The 6,398-nt window shown below is 44.9% G+C and overlaps 1 pseudogene; it reads left to right on the plus strand.

The window, feature by feature from the left end:
• The first annotated feature begins 4,141 nt into the window (after positions 1-4,141).
• On the plus strand, positions 4,142-6,398 carry LOC104788746 (uncharacterized; annotated as a pseudogene).

Raw genomic sequence — 6,398 nt, forward strand, 5'->3', positions numbered from 1 at the left:
TAGGCTTTGTATAAATTTGAGCATTATTCTTGGTGGTTTATTATATGCACTATGACGCATTGTTTACCTCCAGTTATGAACCGACATAAATCTTGTATAGATCAGTCGACAACAACACTAAAAAAGTTTCTCTCCCAGGCACTTTTTTCGAGAAATACGAAAGAAGAATGAGAGACTCTTTTAACCGGATCTCACCTACTAGAGTTTACTAAAAACGGAAATACATGCTGGTCCATAGCAACAAACGTCAACTCCGACGAGATCTGAATATGCTTCCGACGACTAGAATGCTTACAAATATCACATCTGACGCTCCATCGCCATACCTGCCTGTGATGCAAGCCCCCCAACTCTGGTAAACCCTCTCCCCCCTCTCAAACATCACAATAATCCTGGAACCAGGCTAACGCGATCAAGAGTTTCTGTTTTTGAAACTGTGTTACTCTCGGTTACCACTCTTTATTGTGCTTGTACTGGCTGTCTTAGCTTGAACACTCTCACCTTAGTGTGAAGAACTCTCTTGAATCTTCTAGAAACTCTCTGTCCTAAAAGTCTATAACCCTCTCACCTTAGTGTGAAGAACTTTTCCCACTCTCATACTCGACACAACTTGGCAAATGGATGCTCGAATACCCTACCACTTGAAGGGCAAAGGCAAAGAAGATGATTTTGCTCCACCCCCACGGAAACGGATAAGAGCCCCGGAGATGGACAACTCAGATCTGATCCAAGAAAACTCATTAACACTCATAGGACGCCTCACAAACCCTTCAGCTCAGAGACTCTGGTCCTTCATTCCATTCATCTCCAACAAGTGGAACCTGAAAGGAAAAGCCATAGGGTCAGATCTGGGAAACGGCTGCTTCCAGTTTAGGTTCGACTATGAAGAAGACTTACAAAAAGTTCTCGATAATAGACCATATCATTTCGACCAATGGATGGTCATTCTCCAACGGTGGGAACCAATCATCTCTGCTTCCTTCCCATCAAAAATACCTTTCTGGATCGATGTACAAGGGCTCCCCAAACACTACTGGAAACCGGAAATGATCACAAGTATCGCGGGAGAAGTGGGAGAGATCCTAGAGCTTGACATCACACCCTCACAAGCAAAGGTCAAAGTGTTACTTGACGGACTCAAGCCAATACTGAAAGAAACGGTAGTTGAATTCCCTGATGGAAGTGACATACTCGTATCTCTGGATTATAAGCTGCTGAAAAACCATTGCAACCACTGCCTCCGTTTGACACATGAGAGGAAAAACTGCCCTGGCCTTCAACACACTACCGAGAAACAGGATCAATACCCTTTAAGAGGACCTGTTTCAGAAAATGGCACTGGACATGGTAGTCAGAGAGCTTCTCAAGGAAGAACCGAATCAGTATCTCACGCTAACAAAAGAAATCGATCCCTTTACGAGAATAACTCACCTCCCAGGAGCTTACACCATAGTCGAGACTCGGGCTACAGGAGACAATCACACTCAAGAGGATATAGAGAAATCACTCCAATCCCGAGAAGAACTGTAGACAGACACTACTCGCACTCACGAAGCCTCTCCTCCAGAGACCAAAGAGGAGATCCTTTATACAGAGGACGGCATCACAGGGAGAGTACCCCATCAACTCTACAATGGAGGGAAAAACCCACTGCAAACACTTCCAATGCTGCAGACACCTCTGAAACCTCAAGAACACGACGACCTCCGCTGGAGAGGAATGTTGAAAATTCCCCCAGTACTGTACTGGAACACCAACCGAGGACCCTATCAGTTCCCACACTCGAAGAAACTATGGGAGAACTAAGAGAGGTGACAGTCCAATATATATCTTGTGCGGATCCTACTGAAAGTGCTGCTAGAAGGAGAAGAGTGATCCAAGGAGAAGAGAAGGACTTAATGGCTGAGACGGCTGCGAATATTATTGCAGCTGCAACTGAAAACGCAACAAATCATAGCCGAAGAGGGGAACTACTAGTAGAGGACAACCTGCTAATCACTCAAGCCCCCTCCCCCATTGAGATACCAGAACAGACGACTCAACCAGAGTTAACGGGGAAGAAGCGCAAGGGCAGACCTACACAAAAAAAGATGGTTAGTAAAAGCCCACTGAGGATCTCAGGAGTGAAATCTCAGAAAAGGAACTTATATTCTGCTTCGGGCTCACCCAGAAGAAGATCAAATGCGGAAAGAGGCTCTACAACAAGAGGTGAATCTCCTAGAGCAAGCCAACAAGCAGGTCCTTCGGGTAGTAGAGAAACCCAAGGCAATCCAGAAGCGACTGTGACAAGGCAAGGAGACCCAAAAATCAGGCTCATACCTGCAGCAAAGAAAAGACTGGTGGATTTTCAGAATCCACCAAAACCTCTTCCTTAAGAATTGTGAGCTGGAACTGTTGTGGGCTGGGGAATCCCATAACAGTTCGCAGGATTCGAGATATTTGTAAAAAGATATCTCCAGATTTTCTATTCCTCATGGAGACAAAAAATAACACTGACCTTGTTCTCCAAAAACTCCAAGGGTTGCCTTACCCTTCGAAACTGATTGTACCACCAAGCTCACCAGGTGCGGGGGGCCTTGCACTGTTTTGGAAGGATTCGACTGAAGTGGAAGTTCTGTCCTCCTGCAAGAATTACATAGACATAAAAGTCAAAGCTAAAGGTAGAACCTTCTATGTAACCTTCCTGTATGGTGAACCCATCAGAGCAAATAGAATCCAACTGTGGAACCAGCTACGCACCTTTGGCGAAGGGAGAAGTGACCCATGGATCCTCACTGGTGATTTTAATGACATTATCAACAATGCAGAGAAGAGAGGAGGACCCCCTAGAGCTGAGGGATCATTTGTGGACCTAAGAACCTTTATGTCAGTATGTGATTTGTATGATCTAAACTACTCTGGCAATTTCTTATCGTGGAGAGGAAGAAGGCATACCCATTTGGTCAAATGCAGACTCGATAGAGCTATGGCTAACAGCTCATGGGCAGAGGCGTACCCAACAGGCAGAAGTGAATATCTCCGCTTTGAAGGGTCGGACCATAGACCAATAGTAATCTCTTTCAACCCTGAAAAGAAAAAACAAAAAGGTTTGTTCAGATTTGACCGTCGCCTCCGAGAAAATGCAGAAGTCAAAAAGTTGGTCGAGATTGCCTGGAACCTTGACCCTGAAGACTCGGTCAATGAAAGAATCAGTAAGTGCAGAAGAGTTATCATTCAATGGAACAAAGAACAACAAATCAACAGTCAAAAGAAAATTGAGGAGCTCAGAACTAACCTTGAAGAGGCTATGAGTAGTGACTTTCTGAACTCAGAACAAATCTCGAAGATAAATCACGAACTTATGCTAGCCTACCAGGCAGAGGAGGAGTTCTGGAGGCAAAGAAGCCGCCAACTTTGGCTTGCTCTGGGAGACAAAAACACTGGCTACTTCCATGCGGCAACAAAAGGAAGAAAAGCAGTCAATAATATAGCTGTACTGGAAGAAGAGGAAGGGAACCCTACTTATGAAGAAGAAGGGATAGTGAAACTTATCTCTGATTACTATAATAACCTCTTCTTTTCCGAAAGGGGAAACAGAAGCCAAGTTGTAAATGATGCTATCACCCCATCCATCACCCCAGAGATGAACTCAAAGCTAATCCTTGAACCTTCTCCAAAAGAAATCAAAGATGCTTGCTTTGCGATTCATGCAGATAAAGCCCCAGGTCCGGATGGGTTCTCGGCGAGCTTCTTCCAATCAAACTGGCACACTGTGGGAGAGGTGATAGTGCAAGAGATATCAAACTTCTTCTCCACTGGAATGCTACCTGAAAAGATCAACCACACACATGTCAGATTGATTCCAAAGATAACAAGCCCAAAGAAAGTAATGGACTATAGACCGATTGCCCTGTGCTCAGTATATTACAAAATCATTGCAAAGATCCTCTCGAAGCGTCTCCAACCTTTCCTCCAAGAGGTTATATCTGAAAACCAATCAGCTTTCGTCCCACAAAGAGCTATCAGTGATAATGTTCTTATAACCCACGAAACTCTACACTATCTGAAGACATCAGAGGCAAAGAAACGTTGCTACATGGCTGTTAAAACAGACATGAGCAAGGCATATGATAGACTCGAATGGGATTTCATATAACAAGTAATGGCTAAGATGGGGTTCCACCAAACATGGATAAGATGGATTATGCAATGTATCACCACCGTATCTTACTCTTACCTCATCAATGGGAGTGCAAAAGGACTTGTCAAACCTGAGCGTGGAATACGACAAGGTGACCCCCTGTCCCCATACATCTTCATTCTCTGTAGTGAAGTCTTGTCCGGCCTTTGCTCAAAAGCTCAAAGTGAGGGAACCCTAGAAGGCATCAAAGTGGCGAAGAACTGCCCCCGCGTCAACCACCTCCTATTTGCGGATGATACCATGTTCTTTTGCCGGTCAGATAAGCGGAGCTGCAAGACCCTCCTGTCCATCCTGCAAAACTATGAAATGGCATCAGGTCAGAAAATCAACTTCCAAAAGTCTGCAATCACCTTCTCAAAAAAGACAGCAGAATCTGTAAAGATCAGGGTGAAACAAGATCTTAAAATAGATCACGAAGGAGGACAAGGAAAGTACCTTGGATTACCAGAGCTCTTTGGCCGCAAGAAGAGAGACGTGTTCACCTCTATCGTTGATAGAATCAAACAAAGAGTTCTGAGCTGGTCAACCAAATTCCTCTCCACTGCAGGCAAACTCACCCTCCTCAAATCCGTACTGACAGCTATGCCCTCTTATGCTATGACATGCTTCAAGCTACCGACCTCCCTGTGCAAAAGAATCCAAGCTGCGCTAACTAGATTCTGGTGGGATGGACCTGCAAACAAAAGAAAGATGTCATGGATCTCTTGGAAGAAGATGACAAAATCAATCAGTGAGGGGGGGGTTAGGTTTCAGAGATATACAAAAGTTTAATGATGCCTTATTAGCAAAAGTTGGCTGGCGACTGCTTTCCAAGCCGTCATGTCTACTCGCGAAAGTTCTCCTGAATAAATACTGTCAAAACTCACACTTCCTGGATAGCACTGTTCCAAACAACGCATCTCATGGGTGGAGAAGCATCTGCGTAGGAAGGGATCTCCTTAAACCACATATGGGAAAGTTAATTGGTGATGGACGGTCCACCCTCCTATGGAAGGACCCCTGGTTATCAATAGAAAAACCAGAAACCCCCATGGGACCAGTTAGTGAGCAAGCTCAAATGCAAAAAGTAGCAGACCTACTAATAGAAGGATCACAAGAGTGGGACCTGGAGAAGATTGCTGACACCGTTCCGGGCTATAAACACAGAATTACTAGCCTGAGACCAAGCAAACTGGGAGGCAAAGACAAATGGGCATGGTTACCTTCGAGCTCTGGGGTCTACACGGTGAAGTCTGGATACTATATGGCTCTACACGAGGAACCCAAGGATAACCCAGAGTCACAGACTACAACAGCATACAATTGGAAAGCAAAACTCTGGAGAATCAAGTGCTCTCCAAAAATTAAAATCCTCCTATGGAAAGCCCTCCATGATGCCTTACCAGTGGGAGAGAACCTGAAACACCGACAGATCAATATGGAAGCAAAATGTATTCATTGTGGGGAAGAGGAAACGACTCTACATCTCTTTTTTAAATGTCACTTTGCAAGAGAAATCTGGAACGCTAGTCCCTGTGAGGGATTGATGAATGTAGATCGACTGACTACTTTCCAGCAGGGGTTTGAAGCAGCTAAGAGTCTAAAATGCTTACCTCCGGTAGGACTTGGGGAAGGAAACCTAACTCCATGGATATTCTGGGCTATTTGGCATAGTCGAAACAAAAGGATATTTGAGGATAAAGAGCTACAGCCCATGGAGATCATTACACAAGCTACCGTAAGAGCAAAAGAGTGGACATATAATCAGATCAAGTCGAATCAGCCAACGAAGGTACAGGAACCGCCAGATCTGATCACGGTAGATGGGAACACTATAAGATGCAACTCGGATGCGGCATGGAATACAAGCAAACAAGCAGGACTAGGCTGGATCTCCAAGAACCATCGCGGAATCACTGTGGACCAAGGATCCACACCGGTGTCTAATGTTCACACTCCGCTTGTAGCCGAAGGACTGGCTATGCTGCAAGCTGTAACCTCGGCCTCAAATCTGGGACTCACCCACTTAATCTTTGCTTCTGACTCGATAAATCTGGTCAAAGCCATTAAATCGGAGAACCAACCAAAGGAACTCCACGGGATTCTCTGCGATATCCTGAAGATCTCTCAATCTTTCTCTCATGTTTCTTTTCGTTTCATTCCCCGTTCAAACAATGTCGAAGCCGATTGTTTGGCCAAAAACGCTTTAGCTTCTTCTGTAATGGGCCTAGCCCACTAA

Source organism: Camelina sativa, chromosome 5 (genome assembly GCF_030686135.1).
Source record: "Camelina sativa cultivar CO46 ecotype springtype chromosome 5, ASM3068613v1".
NCBI lineage: Eukaryota > Viridiplantae > Streptophyta > Magnoliopsida > Brassicales > Brassicaceae > Camelina > Camelina sativa.